At 37.9% G+C, this 24,332-nt stretch overlaps 1 protein-coding gene across 1 annotated transcript in view; it reads right to left on the bottom strand.

The window, feature by feature from the left end:
- CDK14 (cyclin dependent kinase 14) overlaps positions 1-24,332 on the bottom strand; it is a 732,611-nt gene that overhangs the window by 666,592 nt on the left and 41,687 nt on the right. Inside the window, exon 3 of the mRNA XM_059171073.1 lies at positions 1,176-1,239. The gene's annotated coding sequence lies outside the window, so the exon portion shown is untranslated. The remainder of the gene's footprint in view (positions 1-1,175; positions 1,240-24,332) is intronic.

The raw sequence follows: 24,332 nt of genomic DNA, 5'->3' as shown, positions 1-24,332 counted from the left end.
AGTATTTCTATAATTTGTGCTAGTATATTTTTAATGTCATATTCTAAGATTTTAAGGTGTTGCCATATTGAAGTTTTGGACTGGAATATCAGGTCGAATTTTATAATATTTCACTGTTTTATTTTTAACAGAATATCTAACCAAAAAGCATTAAAAAATTGTGTCTTTAACATTAGGTACTTAAAAGTCTTTATATGATTATTATAGGGTCAACTATATAGTACAAGCTTTTCTGCAAATATTTTTCCCCTGCAATAGCATTTTGATTCAAAGGGAAATGTTCTGGTACAAAAGTTAGACAACAACACAGCATGTGAAGACATTGAACATTTTAAACAATCCTATTATCATCAAGTTCCTTTTTGATGAGTCTGCTTCTGGAAGGAAGAAAGGAAGGAAGGAAGGAAGGAAAAAGAAAGGAAAGAAAGAAGAAAAAGAAGAAAGGAAAAGAGCAAGAAAGACAAGAGAAAAAAGGGGGAAGGGCAGGGAGGGAAAGGGAGAGGAAGGGAAAGCTAAATTGCAAGAAAATAAAGAGGAAATTATTTAAATTCACAAATTACTTTGCATCACACACACACACACACACACACAGACCCCAAGCCAAATTAGCAACTGTTTCCATCCAAGTGACAATCCCAAGCCATTCATCATCCAACATGCTGGAGTTGTTGATAAGAGGGTGCAAGAACTGGATGAGGGTTTGGGCAGGATGACTTTTATACACTGAGATATAAGTGCCAAGATTCTGTGACTACGCTAGTAACATTGGTGGTAACAGTAGTAACAATGTCACAGAAAATTCCAAAAATTTTACCTGTAAAGCTCATTTTGTCCTCAGAGCATTGGATAAATCATTGGATAATGATTTAGTCATTATTATTAGTTAATATTAACAAATGAGTAAACTAAAGCACAGACAGATTTAGTTAGTTGTCCAATATGACATACTTCGTCAATGAAGCTCAGATTTCCAATAAGGCAGCCTGAATAAGCCATTATATTTCCTTTTTCTGCTGCCTTCTATTAAATGTTTTCAGGCAGTGAAAATCATTTACATTGTACAGATTTGGTTTCCACTTACTTTCTTAATAACTCTGATTATATTTCTTAACAGTTGCTTAATAAGGAGGGAAAAGGCATGCAGACAATTCATGCAATACAACTGGGAAGCTTACCGTTGAAGAAACCCTCTTTCTCCCTCTGGAAATCTATCGTTTCCAGTTATCTATTCACCATAGTCTATGAAAAAAGAAAATCAATTTACCTTTGCAAAGTCTTTCTGAAAAGTCAACAATGACTTACCTTTTAAAATGCTAAACACAAAATATTTGTAAATAACAACAGGATCTCTACTCTGGGATTTTAATATTACTGTAATTTTAACATTTAGGGCTCTAAGGGACCTAAAGTCTTAACCGACTTGGGTATGAATTTAACAAAGAGGAAAATGTCAAATATTTTGTGGTGACCACAAGACTAATTGTCTCCATGACAGAAAATCTGTGGAGGCTCAATGAACCCATAATCTCAGCAAATCATCTTCTGAATTCACTTGCTAGAGAAGCATAGACCAAGGACTGAGACGGAGGATATTACTACCACTCCTGGAACACAACTGTGGGTGAGGAGCATCAAGTCAAATAATACAGAGTATATAATGTTTTTCAGGTTCCTTATTTTCCTCTTCCATAAATCAGAAGTCTGCTTATTCTATGTCTCAAATAAATGCTCATCAGACTACCACAAGCAAATGGGTTACCAGTAACTCCCTAATTTGTAAACCCAAAGGACACACATGAATCTCTCTCCCTCCTTTTTTTTTTTTTTTTAATCTCTATGGTACCACTATCTCCCATTTTTCCATCTTCAATTTCTTTTGAAGAATCCTGTCTCCTTTAACCAACCCTTTAATACAAGAATTACCACCCTCGCCCCACCGAGTTTGCAGTTTATTCACTTGGGTGGAAAATAATCCTGCCTTGTGAATTTGATTACATTGTATTCCCTACAATGAATCTAGTGTAACTAATTGTTCTCAATCTGTGAATAGATAACTGTTTCTACCAAAATAAATAAATACCCAACCTTGTGCTCTTTTCAAAGCGTTTCTTAGCCCAGTTTGCTGTTAAGTTTTAAATGGAGGGAGAAAAACTGAAACACAGAACTATTCTCTGCAGTGCTCTGGTTTGATTTCAATCCTGGAAACAGCAATCACTCTGCACTTCAGCTCCCCAACTCAAACAGCTTTTTGGAACAACTCACAATCCTGTTACCAACAAAACAATTTCTACATAAGATGATCTAGGAGTTGGCAATGGAGGGTGTATGTGTTTGACATTTCATCCTTACCCCTACAAGGTTCACCCTGCTTCTTGTTCATATTTAGTATTATGTCCTAGAGGGCCAGAGCAGCACAAAAACCTGGATGCCCCCCAAAGTTATTTTTAATAGTGATTATGAAGCACTTTGTAGTTGCTGTATTTCAATTATAAAGCAGTTTCCTCAGCCATATTCTGATCTAAACATTTTTATGGCTCAATTACCCAGGTGAAAGGAGGTGGGGAGGGCACAGTTCTGACTCCAGCTGGGATTCTAGGATCCAGGCCTGGGTAGCAGGGGAGTGGGAGGACCTGCCCAGGAGCTATGCATGATGAGCTGAAGGAAGCCAAGATTTGAATTTTGTAAGTAAGGGAAACTTTAAATAGTCAAGTTGAGGAGTGGATAGAGGGTCAGGCAACTAGGTAAGATGAAGTACATTAATTCTTCAAGGCAAAGGTCATCTTTTGTTGAATTGCTTTTGTGGAGTGGGAGTTGGGGGAACTGGGAAATCTATTAATATTCCATTTGGATTGGGAATTTTTACCTCTTCTCTATCAACATGGTGGTTTTACCCATCTTAGACTAACTATTGAGATCATAGGAATGTGTCTTAGAAATTAGAACCAAAAAATCTGCTGTTGTGTTTCTTACCCATACTTTAATTTTGATGCCTGGAAAAAAACTAAGGGCAAAACTATCATCTTTGGGTTACTGAGGGTCTGGGACATCCCATCAAGTAAATGAAAACACTTGCCAGCAGTAGGGCCACGTTGAATATAAAATGTGGCTGGTCTTCCAGGAACACAGACTCGAGTTCTGTTCAAAATGATGATGAACTTAGAATTAATGAGGTTTATATTTAGAATAGTTAAGGTCATCATTGAAATTACAGTTGACCCTTGAACATCATGGGAATTAGGGTACCAAACACGTGTTTGAAAATTCATGTATAACTTTTGACTCCCCCCAAACTTAACTACTAAGAGCCTACTATTGAGCCTCACTGATAACATAAATAGTTGATTGACACATATTTTGCATGTTATATGTAATATACACTGTACTCTAACAATAAAGCAAACTAAAGAAAACATTATTAGGAGAATAAGGAATAAATTTACAGTATGGCACTGTATTGATTGAAAAGAACTGGCATAAAAGTGGACTTACCTAGTTCCAACTTTTGTTCAAGGGTCAACTGTATTTCATTACATTAGACTGCATTTATGCAACTTTTTATGACAATTCCTTTATTAAATTAAATTCTCCTTTTATTTATCCACCAGGAGAATTTTAGTGTTTGATTAAGAAAAACTCAATTAAAATAAGTGGATTATCAACGAAAATATCGTTAAGTTAGCAATAGAATTAATAATTGCTTATTGACTTGTCTGTGTCCCCTAAGTATGGTATAAGTTCCATGAAGGTGATGATGTGAACTTTTTTTTAAGTGACAACAACACAGCTTAGGGCATAATAAATACTCAATACATATTTGCTGAAACAGATGAAAGTCAATGAAGCACTAAGTATATTAGCAGTTAAGCATTTATATTCTTTAACATTTGGAACTTTTAAAAGTGCTTTAACTTTTAAACCGTATCTGCTGAATAACAAGAATATTAGATCAAATGTAGTCACCGATATTTTGATGCCCCAGTAGTCATTCAAAGGTAATTTTTTAAAGACTTTATTTATTTATTTGATAGAAAGAGAGAGAGATCACAAGGAGGCAGAGAGAGCAGGGGGGTTGGGGGCGGGGAAGCAGGCTCCCTGCTGAGCAGAGAGCCTGATGCAGGGCTCCATCCCAGGACCCTGGGATCACAACCTGAGCCAAAGGCAGAGGCTTTAACGTACTGAGCCACCCAGGTGCCCCTCAAATGTATTTTTTAAATGAAAGCTGGATATTTATAGAATCCAACCAGGATTTTTGGATTATTAAGTGCAATAAGTCCTTAATATGATGAATTCCTCTAATAGTACACAGTGTTCATTGAATTAACAAGATCTAGAAGATCTCTCTAAAAGAAACTGAAAGGGAAGAGATGGTAGATGAATAGCAGAGCTAACAGGAGCTGAGCACAGTTGTTGGACCATATTTGCTGAGAGACTTCAGGGTTTCCCTTTGAAGCTGCATACAAAAGATGCTTCAGTGATGTATATTTGCTCAGATCCCTACTCTCTTATGGGCATAATTTGCCACTTTACTCAGCACTATACAAAAAAAGGGATGACACTTTAAAGATGCCAGAATCCTGGGAAGAAAATATAAAAAAGAAAAGAACAATGTATTTGCCACAACCTCCTACCACACATGTAATATACACCCTATTGGTTCTTCCTTCTGGATATGTTTTGTTCTAGAGGTAAATAAGAAATGTTCTTCCATCTTACCTCTTCTTTTATTCTTGTTTGTTAATAAGGAAAAGATATAAAGTCTCAAAGCAAAAAAAAAAAAAAAAAGAAGTCCTAGACAAAGTGGAAGCCTCAGGCAAGAAACAGAACATTTGGCTAATCTTTATCTTTTCATAGGCACATTTTCCTTACAGATGAGCCTGTTACCTACCTTATTTAGGGTCCCTTATTTATGGATCTTTCTATCTTGTCTATGGGTATTTCTCAGAAAAGGTGTACAATATAAGGAAAGCAAATAATGCCAAGCTGGCTAAAGGAAAATGGAGAAAATTTTCTCAACATGTATGGACTATGGAAACACTTTACATATCTTCTGTGAACTCCTTTTGAAAAAGGATGCCTAAAAAGAAACTCATTTTTAAAAATTAGAACAAAAACTCAGAAGACTTTTAGAAGAGTGTCTATAAGATGAAAATGAGAATATTTTTCCAAATACTAAGATGAATGATCACAGTGACGAGAATAAATATACACGACTAATAAGGTAATATAAAACCCTAGAAAATGCAAAAGCTGTATAAGAAAGTCACAATGTAAACATGAAACAAGATGAAATGTAGCATGATTTTGAGAAATGGAGAGAAAGAGAATCTATTTGATCAGACACTAAATAATTCTCTTTCAAATAATACTGCTTATGACACAGAATTACATTTTCTATTTTCAGTTTGGTCTTTACTGAGCAATATTTATACAATCATGATTTTTAAAATTATTTTTATTATTTGAAAAATTTTAGATTCAAACTATAGAGCAAGCATTTCAAGATATAAAGATATAGTTACAGGACAAAACGTAAACATTATATACTTGATGAGATCAAATGAGTGAGAATGCTTACAGAGTTTAGGAGCTAGAGGGAGAAAAGAATAAACAGAAGTACAGGGTCCCAAATTTTCTTATTTAAGTAATGGGAGAAGAATTGATTATATAGAGACAGAGCACTAAACCAATTACTCAAAGTAATCAAGTCAATCAAGCTGAACCAATAACCAATAGAAAAAATATTAAACATCTTAAGAGCTAAGAAAGAAAAACCATATTTAAAATTCAAAAATAACAAGATGATAATACCCACTAAGAACAAAATAACATAAGAATATGGATAGTGCAAGATACATTTTCAGCTTTCACGCTGGGGACTCAAGAAATAACATCCAAAGTTAATAAATCATGAGGAGGAGTCATAACCAGATTGCTCAAATATAGGAAGTAATCAAAAGAAGAACTACATTAATATCACATTAGAAGGATTGCTTCTAGGGAAGAGGTATCAGAGGTAGAGAGTGGACAAGTTAAATTTTCCTTTTCATTTTATAATCTTCTGTTACCTTCTGAATGTTCCCCCCCTATAATATAGATATGCAATTTTTATTACATAAAAAAGGTAAAATACTTCCTGATAATTAGCTTAACATTCTCTTCAGTGATATTATCCCCAAGTGCATTCTTACTAAGGAGAAAATGAACATACTGACAGAGGCAGAAATACCAAACGAATGCTGTAATTAATATTATGATGAGTAGAATCATCAGGAATCCAAACATGTCAACTGAAATTCATGAAAAGACATATATTTTAAGTTAATAGAAGAGCAATAGTTTCTTATATTTTTATCTTTTCTAGTATCATGGAATTTGATTTTTAAATACAAATTAACAAATTATGGAAAATGGTATAACATACATCATTATATATTCCAAGAAAACTACTATTAATACAATAATCATCAACATTAGAAAAGAATCTGAGCTGCTACAAGGAGGTAGCATTTAATGTCCTTCATCTCCAGATTGGTAAACTATGAGGCCACTGGCTTATTTTTTTTTTTTCCTGTATCTCTCTCTAAACTCGTTCCAGGCAATATCTCAGCAGAAAAGAGCAGAATCCTCCATCTGCCGTTTTTGAAAAGATGCATGCGGACAGCCGGGAGGGGTTTGTTGTTTGAGTTCAGGAGCTCCTTATCAGAGAGACAACAAATGCATGCTGGGAGAGAGAACTTGCAGATTCCATCATCCCCACCTCCAATGTACATCCATCAAATGAAGCTACAAGGGCAGAACACGAAATGGAAACCGGGCTTCCCATTCATACTGAATATATGAACCGTTACTTGTTTATAAACTCTTTGCTATAATCAGTTATGATTTAAATATACCTGATAGTAACTGAAAAAACAGGGAAATGAGGGCAAAATTCATGTGTGTGTGTGTGTTTTTTTCTTCCACTTCAATTAAGAAATAAACATAGATTCTAGATTGGGTTTTCTCATAGTTAGGGTTTACTAGGAAAGCTTTTCATTTCGCCTGTTCTGGAAACACCTTATAAAGTTCTAGAGCATTTCCCTGCTTTGGTAAGTACCATATAACATACCCAAAACACATTACAGATACAAAGATGATTAACTTTTGCTCATTCCTAGGGAGTCACTGTTCTGAATGGCAATTGTCAGTATAGAATATATTAATTGAAGAAATGTTAAGTTATTGTAATGTTACTGGGCTCAATATGTCCTCACCCCAGGACTAGTGTATAAGAATCTCCTGGAGTTCCTAAAACAGCATAAAACATAAACCTCCCTTCAATAGGTGATGGTTATCATACATTAGAGTACATTAGAGCTGAAATTTAAAGTATTCAACAACTGGTATGGTAAGCTACTCACTAATCAGAATGAATGTTGACCTAGCTTGAGCCAACACTGGCTGGAAACAACCAGTATCAGCCTGTATCCAGGGCAACACCAATGAACAGATCTGCTATATTTTTAATAAAGCAAATATAATAATTTACAATCCTCCAAATACAGTGAAATACAGTATTTGCAAGTTAACTGGAAAAATAAGTACATACAAATTCAAATAAGCACAACTCACCTCTACAGTTTGCCCAATATACAGAACTGAATTGACACCCGAAATTTGGAAAACACATTTTTTTGCAAGTGCTTTCTTCACTGCACCAAAAACACTATATTTGGAAAGAAAAAAATAAATAAAAGCAATGTCCTCATGACCTGAGCCAAAGGCAGACACTTAACCAACTGAGCCACCCAGGTGTCCCAAGACCATATTTTTTGACTCTTGTCCCTTTCTTGCCCTGCGTCCCTTATTCCATAAAATTTTGCTAAAGAGCAATCATTCAAGAAATCACATATACATGAATCCCTTTCGCAGGCTCTATGTTTAGAGAACCAAACTGAAGACATTATTTCATAAAGTAGCAATAACAACTTCAGTAGATAGGGTTTTTCTGTGTGTGTGTGTGTGTGTGTCTCCCCGCCCTCACCCCTATATTCATTCCCATTCCTCTTTTCTATAGCACTCACACCTTCCTCTGGGGATTCCTCCTCTGTTACATGTGGGCTTGATGGGGCTGTCAATCAGGCATGCCTCATGCCCTTCTCCCTTCTGCTCATTGGTGTTCAGATAATCATGTGAAAAACAGGAAAAGTGAATTCTAAGTCCCTTGTTGAAGTAAACAAAAGGAAGGTACAAAAGTGGAAACCATCGCAGGAAATAAGACTAGAATCCAGAAGAGTAAAAATAATAAGGACAGAGTGGGAAAAACATCACTTAGATAGGGCCTACCATAGGACAGGTACCATTCTTTTTTTTTTTTTTTTTTTTAAAGATTTTCTTTATTTATTTGACAGACAGAGATCACAAGTAGGCAGAGAGACAGGCAGAGAGAGAGAGAGGGGGAAGCAGACTCCCCACTGAGCAGAGAGCCCAATGTGGGGCTCGATCCCAGGACCCTGGAATCATGACCTGAGCCCAAGGCAGAGGCCTTAACCATTGAACCATCCAGGTGCCCCAGGACAGGTACCATTCTAAGCCCTTTTATGTATTAACTAATTTCATCCTTATGATAACCCTGTGAGTTAAGAAAACTTATGTCCACTTTATAGATGGGGCCAATGAGGCACACAACAGTCAAATTACTTACATAAGGTCATAAAACCTAGGGAACGGAGGAGCTTGGATTCTAACCTAATTGGTCTGGTTCTGTACTGGTAACCAATCTTATAAAAAACTGATCCCAGACCCCTCCAAATCACTTCTTGCTGAACATCTGAGACCAGCAGAGATAATGACTCATTCCAAGTAAAGAACCACCCCTTAGTCACTGCCTGAGAGCAGGAGGTATATCAAAGGCCAGCTTTTCTCTCATGTTAACCAAAACCGGAAGTCAAATGGAGTCACTTAGGTTGAAATTGAGTCACTTAGGTCCTATACTCTTGGACTGTTGCTTAAAGACTAGAACTGGAGGGGCACCTGGGTGGCTCAGTGGGTTAGGCCGCTGCCTTCGGCTCAGGTCATGATCTCAGGGTCCTGGGATCGAGTCCCGCATCGGGCTCTCTGCTTGGCAGGGAGCCTGCTTCCCTCTCTCTCTCTCTCTGCCTGCCTCTCCGTCTACTTGTGATTTCTCTCTGTCAAATAAATAAATAAAATCTTAAAAAAAAAAAAAAAGACTAGAACTGGAAAGCCAAAACCTAGATTCAGATTATAGCCCAGAGGCTTCTAACCTTGGTTAAGAGTTCTCAGAATTTCTAGGAATCAAGTCCATGCTATCTAGCAGGTTTTCATGGGAGATGAATTGCCAGAAAAACCTGAACCTGTCGGAAAGGACCTTGTGGTTACTCAGTGCTAAGCTGATCCCCAGTCCCCAGTAACCAAGTCCACATCAGCTGAGCTCCTAAAGCAGTGCAGTCCCCAAAAGAGAGATTCTCCCCTGTACCTCTCTCTGATAGATTTTTTTTTCTTTGTAGTTAAGGACAATGGAACCGGGAGTTCCTTCACAGGTTGAGCCTAAGGCAGCCAGATGGGTGACCAATTACTCACTGTTTGGCCAAGGAAATTCAACAGAACATCCACACATCATGCACACCACTCTGAGATTCCGATGGAGCTGGAGGCCCATGCCTAACAGTGACTTTGGGTAAGGACAATTTTAGTTCAGAGTTATTTGCATTATTTGCCTGGAGCATTTTTTTAAATGTAGAGATGGGAAAAATAGGACTTTCACATCCTGAAAAGTCAAAGGGTGAAATACAGTAGACTATCCTTTTTTTGTTTTTTGTTTTTTGTTTTTCCTCTTTTGCTCAGCTTGTATCACCAGCCTTCTCCTGGTATTTGCACCGTCTCTTGTTGGTGGCTCTTGTCCTTAAGTTCTATGTGGTTCTGCCACTGTTAATGAGCTTTGCTCCATCACTTCTTTCTTACTGGAATCATCCAACCCAGTCAGTGGTACTCAGGGTACCCCATCCCTCTGCCCCAGTAACTAGTGCTGGACTGGAGAGAAGACCTGAATAAAGCCAATTAGAATTTTTCTTGAAGTTGTATACACATTAGAAGATACCTGTGGGGAGCCAGGCTCTTTCGAGCTATATGGAAAATGTCCACATTTGCCACAGAAGAAAAGGAGGTCACTACACAGAGGCAGGCAGAGCTGAGAGATGAAAAGAGAGGAAATGGGAAAAACATCCTTGGAGATTTAGCCGTGTATAATGCCAAGGACTTCCTACTTTTATGAGTCAATAAAAATCAGTTTGAGTTGGATTTCTGTTTATTAAATTAGTTGGAGTTGGACTTCTATAACGTACTGCAAAAGGATTTGACGAACACCTTAACTAAGTCTAAAAAGTCTTCAAAGAGCAGAACTTCACATTATCCAGAGGAACTGCAAAATATAGTCAAATCCTTAAATTGGTAGCACACAATTTAAAACAAATTACATGGATTTTTTTTTCTTTGTAGCTAAGGAAAATGACCTACATAAATATGAAGCTATGCCAACCTGACTCTCAAGAGAGTGACAACCGAGAAGTCAGCTAAGAGACTTTAAAATGATGGTTAATATTGCCCCCATGGGAAACCTAGAGGATTCATGTTAGGGTAGAACTCTGTTCTAATAAGCACATATGGACATAAAAATTGACATTTTTATAAGCAAGTATCATTAAAATGAAAACAAACACAGAAAGGGGAAGATACATAATAATGTTAAGCAGTTTGTTCACATTTATAAACCAAACAATATTATACTTACCAAAAATATTAGCTGTTATTGTGCAAAGGGAGATTTTAAAGTCATGGACATTGGGGAGATCAAAAGAGCATTTACTCATTATTTATGGGCAAATATCAAGCAAAGCAGTGGTTACACAGATATATAAAGCACTGTGCTAATTTAGAAAGTGACAATTTAATCAGCAGGTACAATACGTACACTTTACAAAAAAACCCCAAAATCTCTAAGTGAAAGAATATTATAGTTTCAAAAAGAATGGAATAGATACAAAATGTAATAGGAGTTCAGAAGAGAAAGTATTCATGTGTAGTTTCAATGACTAGATGAGGTGTCTTCCAGGGAGGAAGCAGAACTTGGTCTGAGCCTTAAGGAGAAGGTAAAATCTGCACAGGAAGGAACAGAGTCTTAGGCACAGCAGCTATCACAGGGTGAATGAACAGGTGGCAGGAGTAACAATCTGTCATGGTGGAAGTTTGTGGAATTACTCAAAAAAGTAAACTTATCTCAGATTTTGATGGGATTTGAATGCCAGACTAAGGAGTTTGTGCTTTATCCTAACAGGGATTCGGTAGAATTATTATCTTTTTATTTTTAAAAAAAGATTTTATTTATTTATTTGACAGAGAGAGATCACAAGTAGGCAGAGAGGCAGGCAGAGAGAGGGAGAAGCGGGGAGATGCGGGGCTCGATCCCAGGACCCTGAGATCATGATCTGGGCCGAAGGCAGAGGCTTAACCCACTGAGCCACCCAGGTGCCCCATCAGTGGAATTACTTTGAGCTAAAAGGTGATAGGATGAAAACAGTAATCAACAATCATGATTAAGGTTTCAGGAGGGACTGTGGGGTAGGAAATCTAGGATTGTTCCAGTGGAAAGCAAAGAATGAGGACTGATAGGGCTTTATGAACTGTAGACAGAGGAAAAAGTCAGAGAAAGCTGCCAAAGTCTTCTAAAATTATGGGTCTGGGAGAATTTCACCAGTAATAAAGAAAGAAGTAAATAAAACAAAGTTCTTTGGGGAAGGTAAGTGATAAATTTAGTTATATGAAATTTGAACTTGAGATGATGAAAAATTCCAGGAAAAAATGTCAGTCAAGTAATTTCGAATGTGACCCCAAGGCCTAGGGAGTCATTAGGTCTAAGGATATGAATTTGGGATTTATATGCAGCTACCAGCAGAGGCCATAAGACAGCACAAGGGTAGAAATATGGTATTTAAAAATGCATCGGGGTATGAGGACAGACCAGAAAGAGGAGCTGGTAAAAGAAATAGAGAGGTGAGAAAGAAACAAGAGGTTTGCTTTTTCTTTATCCATTTTGTCTGAACTGAGAAAGAAAGAAACCAATGCAAAGTAATAGGTGGAATTTGTCACAAAGGAAACACGGGAATGAGAAAGGTTCTGAGTTTGTGAATGTGCATGTTTCCAAGCCTAACGCATGAATGGACTTAAAGACCAAGAAGTTAGCCTTGGAACTGAGAACTGACTTCTTTATTTGACAGACAGAGATCACAAGTAGGCAGAGAGGCAGGCAGAGAGAGAGGAAGGGAAGCAAGCTCCCTGCTGAGGAGAGAGTCCAACGTGGGGCTCAATCCCAGGACCCTGAGATCATGACCTGAGCCGAAGGCAGAGGTTTAACCCACTGAGCCACGGAGGTGCCCCGAGAACTGACTTCTTAAGGTGGAAAACAGATTAACAGAAAAGACACTGAATTACTTCAGAAAATGAGAGAACTTAAGCCTGACAGAGAGCCTTAAACTTCTCAAGAAAAAAAAAATAATAATCTACCTCTAGATAGATGGTCATGCTAAGTCCAGGTAAGAGAAATAGTTGCGTTGGAGAATAATCCATCAAACCGGTTCTCTATATTTTGTTTTTCAGCTGAGGAACTCACAGGTGATATCCACATGTTCATTGGCATATCCAGATTTGGATGCATGACCCTATCTATCTCTCCTACTCCAGGCCCTAATATATACACAAACACACCATGCACCACACACAATTTTTCAGAAAAAATAATATCAAGGTGGGCATCTTTGTAGGATGTAAGGAATGGGATTTATAAGTACATATTACAAGCATATAAGTAATGATCATTTCTTATGAATTGTGTAGTAAATAAGGTAGTCTGTGGAAGATTCCAAAAAACCCATTGGGTTTGCCATTACTTTGATCCTTTCTATTCCTAGCGATAATCCACATTAAGATGCAATAAATGAGAAAGATGTGATTATGGGGAAAACCTAGAATCTACTCAATTGCAAAACTCGGTCTTCTAATTAGCATTAGCAAAAAAAAAAAAAAAAAAAAAAGACTTATGACATGTTTTGGCATTGTGACACCATGATTGAAAACTATCACTTCAAAGAGTTAACAGTGATTCATATTGATTCTCAACAGCAGTGAAGGCCCAGATGAGAGTTAGCACTGTTTCTTAGCATGGTTTTTGAAATTTTATTTCTTATGAAGAGAAGATAGCAATAAAGAAATAATGTTTTTCCTATGCCGTGTTTATGAGCTATGTGTGTTGGGTGGTAGTACTGTAATGGATTTCTTTTTATGGACTTGTTTTTGGTAAGAATGTTTTTTTAACTCTTAAAAAGGTGAGTCATATACTATTAAATCACAAGGAAATGTTCCCAATAGAATCTGAGGATTCCCTTATAGTTAAGAAAAATAAGCATATACTATATAATTCAAACTGGAATATTTGGGGAATGAAAAGGAGTCAGTATAATAATCTCATCAAGTCAATGGTGGTGAATACCACCATAAAATAGGACAGTCCTAGGCATACCAGGCCATCTGTTCCAGTCCTTAATAGTGTAAGAAGAGCTCAAATGTTCTTGGTTGCTTCATGAATTGACACTTATAAATTCTGGCATTCCCTCTGGGAGGTGGCAGACACTGTAACTGAAAGTCTGGGAGGGGAGAGGATCTTTTTCCAAAAGATGACACCCTAATTCTGTGTTAACCATGTGGAATTATCCCTTAGTTCTCTTCTATGAGGTACTGGGAATATATTAAAAATGGCACTCAAATAGTCATAAGCCCAGAATTGTCATTTTGGCTATGTCTGTAAAAATTTTAAGATAAAACTATCTATTTCTTATATTAGAGAGTATATTAAGTGTAATTTAATGACTTCTAATGCCTTCTAATGGCTCAAGTATTAATTCAAATCAATAGTTATCAAAAACTGTCATGTGCTGGGAAACGTGTGAGGTTGTTAGAGATGCAAAGATGAATAAAACATACACTCTGTCCTCTGGGAACTGAAAATGGAAGGAAGGTAAGTAAGCAAACAGTCTGTATGATATGAGTTACAGTCCAAAATGTACATATTCAAGATCTGAAACAGAAATAGAGGGGCATTGAAGGCGGTATTCTTCTTTGTTTAAAAGGAAGGGAAGAATGCATAACGATGAGGAAGAATGACAGAAATTTTATCAGCATGGGGAGTAAAGTTTGCGCCGGGAGCCTCTAAATGTCTACAAAATTAGACAAAAACCCATAGTTGAGAATGAGTGAATGTGAGATAACATTGGGACATTAAGGATGGCAACAAAGTCTGGAATTGCTGCTGTGGGAAATTTGGCGGAATATTGCTAACCAAAGGAAAGAAATGGGTAGTCTTGGGGCTTAGGTGAGAAGAGAAACTATGAATTTGTAGTTGCACTAAAGTAGATTTTGATCCAATATGCTCCAGAAAAAACGGGCTAATAACGTGTTGCAAATCAGAGGACAGATCAGAGGACCAATGAGGCCCAGGGAATGTAGATCCAACGTAGCTAAAGATGAGAAGGCAAGGACATTAAGGTAGTGGTGATTTTTGCAACCTCGAGTGAAATACAAAACTGTGTATAGGCAAGGATCACCAAGGGCTGCTGACAACACAAAATGTTCAACAAACTTATTTGCTTACTAATGAAAGTCCTCAGCATGAGATATTCCTGCCAAAAAATTAAACTGAAGTTAATCAAGCCTCCATATCTAATTACCAGTTTACAAGAACAAAAAACAAGGGAAAGAGGAACATGACAGAGCACATTATGGAGCACGGGGTAGAGCAAAATCCAGACTGCGGGAAAAGCAATAGAACAAATAGTTCAGTTTCTATAACAAATAAGTTACAGTAAAGAAAAAAAGAGATTTTTAAAAAAAGATTTGATTTATTTATTTGACGAAGAGAGATCACAAGTAGGCAGAGAGGCAGGCAGAGAGAGAGGAGGAGGACCCCAGGATCATAACTGAGCTGAAGGCAGAGGCTTAACCCACTGAGCCACTGAGCCACCCAGGCACCCCAGATAAAAAGAGATTTAAAGGGCATATTAGCCAATTGCAGTGTATGGACTTCGTTCAAATGAACTTTAAAACATTATGAAACAAAAGAAATGGGATTATTTCCTGGATGCTTGATGATATTAAGAAGTTGTTAATTTTTAGGTGTAATGATGGGCTTCTAATATTTTAAAGCAGAGTATCTATTATATATATACATATACAACTGGAATGAGAAGGAGAAGGAGAGAGATTGAGAGAGGGAGAGAGTGGTAAATATTTACAAGTAAAATGATACAGTATCAAAACCCTTATTTGTTTCAAAACAATCCATTTTGGCAGACAGAGGGCATATATGAAATAAGATCGGCCAAGATGGATCTTGCAGGCATATAATTCTATTATACCATTTTCTCTGCTTTCATGTTTGAAAATTTCCATTGCAACACACAAAGAAATGTGGAAGAATATTTCATTCAAGTGAACAGCCATGAGAATTCATAGGAAGGATGCTTGAAGGAGTCATTGGAGAGGGCCAATATGCTGAAGGAAAACTGAGAGATTAAAGGACTAGAGGGCAGTCTTACTGATGTCAAAAAGTACGTGTAAGGGGAATGAGAATTTAGGAGCCGCTGTAAATTGTGCAGGCAGGGTTCAGGGTGTGGTCACAGAAGCGACTTCTTAATGCGGAGCTGAGGAAGTCAGGACCCTGAGGGACCAAGTGTGTCCGGGCCTTCGCCGAGTTTGAAAAGCCCGTAGGTAATAGCATGAATTGGGTGGAGATGTCCATGAGCCAGGAATCCAGGTGCCCATCACATGAAGGAGTGGCCTTGATGAAGATAAGAAGGTGCCCAGAATTGTGTGTCCACATCCCTATGACAGATACCAGTTGCTAGAGTATGCTCTTTTCTAATTTGTGATTCCATGTCTCCTTGTCTTCGGTGTTAATTTTTGGCTCTCCAATACCAGTTATGGTTGAATGGTTTTGTTTTTTTAAAATAATATTTTATTTATTTATTTGACAGAGAGAGAGATCACAAGTAGGCAGAGAGGCAGGCAGAGAGAGAGAAGCAGGCTCTCTGCTGAGCTGAGAGACTGATGTGGGACTTCATCCCAGGACCCTGAGATCATGACCTGAGCTGAAGGCAGAGGCTTAACCCACTGACCCACCCAGGCACCCTAGTTGAATGGTTTTTTGTAAGGGTTGCTGCAAAGCTCTCTGTAACATCATTTCCCTCATTTCTTATGGCATTTCTGCCTCTTTCCAAATCTGAAGTGAACAATATTGTCAGCTACCTAATCATCAGAGAAGGGAACCTAGCTACATTGTAGTTAAGGAACAAGGTGTCATCCTTTCTAGTGTTGGGGTAATAGAGTAGTAAGGAAATTTTCACTGCATCTCAAAGGGATTGACTTTCCTTGACTTACAAAAAATTCTTCCCAAAGTATAATTCTTTTTAAGCAAAATTTTTTGTTTTTGTTTTTGATGCATAATTTTCTAAAAGTACATTTACAAATGTGAATTATGTGACTTTATCATTCCCAAGACAATTTTCTCATATAAAAGTTAACTTACTTTCTTATCTTCTGTGCATAATTGACAATTTTTCTTTATAGTACATGCTATAAAAAAAGTGCAAAAATGTAAATGCAAAGACCATTTACTGCTTAATTTTATATAAAAGTACATTTCATTTAGTCATTCCTGTTTAATGGCACACACAACCATACCCCAGTGTTTTATTGCATTATTTTTATATATCTAGACACTTTCCCCTTTGGTACTATTTAAATCCTAACTCTCTTATTTTCTACTATTGCTTGGAAAAATATAAAATGGCATTATCCAACTTTGATTAGCCAAGTACGTTCTGAAAAATAACTTCCAGGGGTGCCTGGGTGGCTCAGTTGTTAAGCATCTGCCTTCTGCTTAGGTCATGATCCCGTGGTCCTGGGATTGAGCCCATTGGGCTCCCTGCTCCCTCTTCCACTCCCCCTGCTTATATTCCTTCTCCATCAAATAAAAAACAAAAACTTCCAAAAAACATTAACATTAACATCCTGGGACACTGGGATCACCTGAGCCAAAGGCAGATGCTTAACAGACTGAGCCACCCAGGTGCCCCAGTCCTTTAAATATTAACAAAAAATAATTCTCTATCTTGTTGTGCCACAAGCTTTAAAAACTTCTCCCAGGTGAGGATTTTCATTCTTCTTATTTCATAAAAAAATAAAAAATATAATTAATATTCAAAAGTTCTAGAATAAAAATTTTAAGTCTGGAAAAAAGGATTTTGATGGCTCTTTTTCTTACTTTAACATCTCTGTAAAGTAAGTAGGGTCTGAAATTAATACCCTAGCTTTCATGTGATGCAATACCAATAAAGACACTCTATTATTTTGGGGGCCAGAATTCATAAGCTGTGTGGGAAAAGTCAGACCTTTCTATTTAATTTCAAATTGTTTGATTGGATACAGATCTGATTTAGCTGAGAGGAGACTTAGAGGAGTTTTTCAAATTAAGCCCTATTGAATATTACTTCTCCTTACCCAAAAGTATCATTTTGGAACCTCCAAAGGGAATTTGAGTAGAACACAAGGTAAATGGGAAAGATGCTACTGCTCAGCTATGTTGGGGACAGTGGCTTTAGGCTTATTTCAGGAGGCAGGAGCAGAAGAAAAAAAGGCACGTGACTTGGCCACCATTCTCCAAATTCTACTTGTTTCCCACAGCTTTTTTTGCACTGCTAAAATTTTACATTGGAATAATGTTAGATTTACAGAAAAATTTCATAGCTTATACAGAAAGTTCCTATATACCTCTCACCTGTTTTCCCCATGGCTAATGTCTTACATTATCAAGGTACATTTATCAAAACTAAAGAACCACCACCAATAAACTGCTTTTAACTAAACTCCAGATTTTATTAGGATTTCATTGGTTTTTATATTAATGTACTTTTTCTGTTCCAAGATCCAGGATCCCACATTGCATCTGGTCACCATGTCTCCTTTAGTCTGTGACAGCGTCTCAGTCTTTCCTTGTTTTTCATGACCTTGATGGTTTTAAAGAGTATTGGCCAAATATTTTGTAGGATATCCTTCAATTTGGATTTGTCTGTTTCTCTCATGATTAGATTGAAGATGTGAGTTTGGGGGAAGAATACTGCAGAGGTGAAGTTGCTACATCATACCAGCAAGTACATGGTATCAACATGGTTTTCATTTACCTTTTTTATATTATATACATTAGAGAAAGTTGAAGACATAGGGCTGCTGCTAGATAGGACATTTTTGTGTAAACTAGGAAAAGGTGAATCTCTGAAAGAACCAACTAGAAAAGTTCAAATCCTTTCTGAGCAGCAACAGCCAGGAACCAATCCACCTTCATGGGAAATATAAACCGGCCTTCACTCTCAGATTATGTGGAATCCTTACTCAGCAATTTCTAAACATGTGTTTATTGAAAACAATTAGACCCAATCTTCACAATCCTGAAAGGTGGTTATTATTATCCCCACTTTACTGATGAAGAAACTGACCCCAGAAAAGTCAATAACACACTGAAGTTCACTTGCTAGTAAAAAGAGTGTGGATTTGATCTGTTTTGACCACCAGCACCTCTCCCTTCTCCTGGGAAATATAACCCATCCTTCCTTGGCAGGATGCTCCTTCCCCAACATTAGACACATGGTACAATTGGTAACTGCCTTCTTCTACAACAAACTCCCTGGTCCCAGGCAGGCATGTTACGCTATACACACTTGAACCAAATGGGGCTAATCCCAGACCACACTCACTGGTCTAGGGAGGGGGAATATGAGCAAGTCAGGCAAATGAAAGTCTTCCTCTGACAATTTACAGATTAAAAAGTGCAGGTTAAGAGGTGGCAGGGAGTCACTTTCTCTTTGGAAAATTGACAAGATGGAGCTGCCAATGACTATAGAAGAAGTCCTGAGGAGGAAGCTTAATAGGAGTGAATGAAGTTGATACGCAGAGAAAAGGAGAGAAAATGAAGGAGAAATATAGAGATGATGGTGATTCACTCATTTCTGAGGTCCCATGCATTTCTTCTGCTTCACTTAAGTGAGACAAATTATGTTTTTCTTATATATAAAATCTTGGTTTCTCACACTGCATCTAAAAACATTCGAGTTAGTATAAAGTCCACAGCTTTGTTTCTTTTCACTAAGTCCTGACAAATTTTCTTGGTGTGTTCAACATTAGCAGAAATAAATGGGTACTTAAAAAAGGAGAAAACCTGGAAGACTTGTCTCCTATTCAAATTATTTAGCCTTCAATGAATTTCCTTAGAGAAATCTGCCTTTTTATCTCATTCTGTTATCTTTACTTTGAGACTAGTTTCATTTATTCTATTTTTTTTTTTAAGATTTTATTTATTTGAGAGTAAGAAAGACAATACAAGAGCACAAGAGCAAGAGCGTAAGAGCAGGGAGAAGCAGACTTCCCACTGAGCAGGGAAGCCAGATGTGGGGGCTCCATCCTAGGACGCTAGGACCATGACCTGAGCTGAAGGCAGATACTTAACTGACTGAGCCACACAGGTGCCCCTCAGTGAATCTATTTCTTATTTGGTGGTTCTCTAGCTCAGAGCACTTTTGGGGAAATTTGCATTTGTTCCTTGAGTTGTGTTTTATTCTAGGATACATTATTTCTTTTCTGCATGCTATCAAACTCCTTAATTTCATTATTTAGTTAGCTATGCAGTGTTTGCATAGTTGCTCTGTTGTCTATTTTCATCTTACTCATGTTTGGATTGCTGGGTTCAGAACTTGTACTGGTGCTGACAGGATGAAGGTGACACCTTGACCACCTTACAACCATCCCTGAGATGTTTTTCTGAGAACCTACAGTTTTATGGTATTTTATATTCTATTTATTCAGTTGTTCTCAGCAAGAACAACTTGGGAAGAACTCAAGTGAGTCTATGGCAAACTTGATTAGAATATCTGGGTTCTATACTCTCTTCTGAGATTTTTGTCATTTTCCTCTTCCAGGATTCTAGCTAATTGGAGGCATTACCCATGTCCATAAAATGAACTATAGATCTGCCCCTAAATGGAGTTTGCAGCCCAGGAACCGACCTTTCCATCAGAGACAGATCCATTGTTCTGTTTTTCTTTTTCTCTTATTTCTCCTATGTAACCATTTCCTCTGTTATTCTTCAGGATGGTAAAGAATGGTAAAGAATAGGATACCCACTCAATGTGCATCTCTCTAGTTCCAGGAGAATTAATGAAAATTCTTGGAATTCAATTATTCACTAGTTACTTCTAAAGGATAATGGTGGTATTTGGAGCATTGTCATGTTAGAGTATTCTTTTCTGATGCAGAATCTTTCCTTTATTTTTTCCCTTGGCTGTCACTTGCTTTTTGACTATCCTCCTTCTGTTGTTTGGTTGCTCCTGGTGAAAGAACATCTCTACATGTGAAAAAAAAAAAATATATATATATATATATATGCATGTATATATATTAGATATTGGGGGGAAGATTCCTAACCCAAAGTTCCAAGTGCAACTGTAACTTCATAGAAAATTTCTTACTGAGCTCTCAGATGTAAGTTAAAAGCTCTGGGGATCAAAGCAACCCCCTTTGTGGTAGGTCTCACTTGTGGGATCATTCAGAAAGTCCTGTGGCAAAGGTCTATCAATCAGAGTGCTAGGATGAGGTGGGGATCATAGTAGGGATTGGAATCACTTTCTCAGATTTGGAGCTGAAGGAATGATGTCTAAGAAACCATGTTCCTGTTCGATGGGAAGGTTGAATGCAAGCACAAAGGGCAAATGCCTCGGCTAGGAAGCAAACATTGGAGGGTGGGGGGGTCCAGGACTGGCTGAACCAGGCTTTCCTTCACAAAGGGACACTGTTTCCACAGAAACACTGAACAGGGTTGGTCAGCCTTAGAACTTAGCTAACTATAATCAGAACCTTCAGTCTTTGGAGACCAGATTATGTTACCTATAATTCTTGATTTGTTTTTGTCTTTGTTAACTCCTTTCTAGATCTTCATCAGCATTTTAATAAAGTCTTTAGAAAAATCCCAGTATGACTCCAATTTGCTAAGGAACAAAAGGAAGCATTTGTTTCTATGCTTGGCCTATGGTTTTAGGCACTGTTTGTGTGGAGAACATGGTGGAGATGGCACTAGAACACTGTTCCTCTTGGAGTATGTATGGGGATGACCAAGGGGTCAAAAGAGAGTAATCTATGGGAAAGATGAAACCAAAGGAAACAAGCTAGGCCTTTTGATACAGCCTCTCCCTACTCCTCATCCTCTCAAAGGGGAATCTTAGTTCAGGACAAAGTGGAAACCTTTGGGTTTGATTTTAGCAAGGAAGACCAATTTCCTTACAGATATTAACATTTTTTCAGACTCTAGAAACCAGAGAGCAGTAATTCTTACAGTCTTCATACAAATTGCAATCTTGCCTTTACAGGGCATTTTCCCAGTAATTCAAATCCTGTCCTAATTCTATCCATACAATTTCAATCTAGGATACTATAAAGCTTATTTCCAGGTTCAAGAATTCAACTCAGCATGAATTTTAACTTTCCAAAATTTCTTCAGCTGGGGAGGAAAACTAAGGGAAGTCTCCAGATCAAACCAATTTTTCCTTAAGATACAAATCAAGCAATTTATTAATTAAAACCTTAAAACACTAGGACTAGCTATGATTATTGGGAAGAATCTAATTAGCTAATTTACAGCTTATTCCAAGCACAAATGCACTATATAGGTCATGCAAAAAGTGAGGGGGGATAGAGGCACATGCTTTTCCAAATTTTTAAACCGTTTTAACTCACTCTTCACATTTCTGATAAATTAATTCAAGTCCAATTAAACTGGATTTCACCAAACACATCAGGAGACTTTAAAAATATCTTCCCACTAATGCTAAACAGCAACTTTAGAGATGAAAATTTCAGCTCGCCAGAGTGGCACAACCAAAAGGAAATATGGTGGCAGTGGTGTGTATAGGGCATCAGCCTCTGGGCTTGGAATGACTTACCATCATCCAGAGACTTTGATCTCTGTTTTCCCCTCTGTCTGGAGACATGGGAAAAATGATCCTCAGAGAAGCTGATAAGCAGTTGAATGAAAAAGAGGGAGAGGAAAACTGGCAAGAATATTTGGCCCCATGCCCGCAGCCAGCACATTGTTCCTCCAGCCTGGGTTCTGCCAGTTCCAGGCCAGTTGGACGGCAGTGGGCAGCAGGTACGAGGTTGGACAGGCAGACCCCGACGGGACTATGACCCGACCAAATCACAGCACCTTCTGAGGCAGCCCCTTCTGAGCCCTGGACTCTAGCATAATTCACAGAACCTTAGAACTTATAGTGTTCCAAGCCAGAACACGGAATGTTGGTAATGCAATCCCGGCCCGCCCCGCCCTCAGGTTTCCTAGAGCCCTGACCACTAGGTAAAGTTCGCCCACTGGGCTTGATAGATCCCTGCTACAGAACTGTGGTTTTTTCGTTTTGTTTTAAGATTTTATTTATTTATTTGACACACAGAGAGATATACAAGCAGGCAGAGAGAGAGGAAGGGAAGCGGGCTCCCTGCTGAGCAGAGCCCCGATGTGGGGCTGGATCCCAGCGCCTGGAGATTATGACCTGACCTGAAGGCAGAGGCTTAACCCACTGAACCACCCAGGTGTCCCTGTCCAACATCATTCTTGAGCCTCCTCTACATCATTTTCCTCCAGCTTTCCCAAGTAGTGCACACTACAGAATTGTTTTTGGAGCGAGGCCTGAATTCTAATGTTCACCGTTCAATAGTATGGAAAGCAATTGTACCTTTCTGTGCTGTTTTCCTCAGATATAAATGAAGCTATTACCATCCACCCCATCCCAGGGGGTTTACTGTGCTATAGACAGTGAAACTGATGGCTCTGTAAATCCTTGATCTTTTCCTTAACTGGTTCATGGGCCTGTGGCAGGCTTTGATGTAGTTTCCCAAAGTATGGTGCATTTTAAGTGGTATGCAGATGGATATCTTTTACTTTCATAGTTGTTAATTTATTTATTAAAAGATTCATTTATTTTAGAGAAAGTGAAAGAGGGAGGAGGTAGAGGGGGAGGGAGAGAGAAACTTAAGCAGAATCTGAGCTGATGGTGGAGCAAGACATGGGTCTCCATCTCATCCTTGAGATCACTACTTGAGCAGAGACCTGAGCCCAAACCAACAGTGGGCAGCTTAACCAAATGCTATACTCAGGTGCTCCTGTGAATTTATTTTTAATGAGTACTGTAAAACTGTAACTAGTGGGTATAGTGATACAATGGCAGCAACATAAATTTTAAAAATAAATCTATGTTAAAACGCTGAGTTTCAGAAATATAAATAATGGTACAAAATTTAAAGGATATGATAAAATTGTTAAGGTGGTTCCAGAATGACTGGAATTTGAGCAATATTATCCCTGTGAAGGGAAAGTTTGGGGCATGGAAACTTGTGTTTCACTGGGTCCTACCTTGCTCTGTTTTTCAAACAAGAATGATGGAGTTGTCCCAAGGCCTGGCATATTGATCTAAACTGCACCTTGAGGACTCTGAGCTAGTACTGATTATAAAGATGGAGATGGGCAACATGTGAGCAGAGTTTCAGGCTTTTTCCTTCCCTATCTAGAATGCAGAGGACAGACAGACCGTGGGTTATTAGCTATATATGAAAAATGCTCTTATAACCTGACAAGAAAAGGACAAAAAAGAAGAAAAACAATGGGGAAATGGACAAAAGATAAAGACACTATTATAGGAAGGCAAATCCAAGCAGTCAATGAATGTGTGAAAAAATATTTCAAAATATGCTAGTACTAGGAAATTGTAAACTGAAGTAACAATGAGCTAGCACTTTGTATCCATCAGGTTGGCAAAAATATTAAAACAAAGCTAATACATATTTCTGGTGAAGATAAGGAGAAGAGTACCATTTTTGACTTTTTGGTGGAACAGGGAGTGTTATCATGCCTATGGAAAGCAACCTGGCAACAGCAATTAGAAGTAAAAATACATATATATTCTTTATGTATGTGTTTTTGTTTGGGAATCTGCCATTCACCAAGTGAAGGTATGAAGTTCTCATGGTATGAATGGGACCCCAAAACCTATCCTGAAAGTGGATCATGAAAATTAGACCTGAAAAAATCAGAACATGGTACTTCCCTGGCCACCATGAGGTAGATGGGTGGGCACATGACCCATGCTGGTCCAATCCAAGTTAATCTCAGAGCTTTTGCTAGAAATGTTAGGACAAAG

This window comes from Mustela lutreola, chromosome 4 (assembly GCF_030435805.1).
Source record: "Mustela lutreola isolate mMusLut2 chromosome 4, mMusLut2.pri, whole genome shotgun sequence".
Taxonomy (NCBI): domain Eukaryota; kingdom Metazoa; phylum Chordata; class Mammalia; order Carnivora; family Mustelidae; genus Mustela; species Mustela lutreola.
The sequence above is the reverse complement of the archived record's forward strand: the minus strand, read 5'-3'. Positions and strand labels throughout refer to the sequence as shown.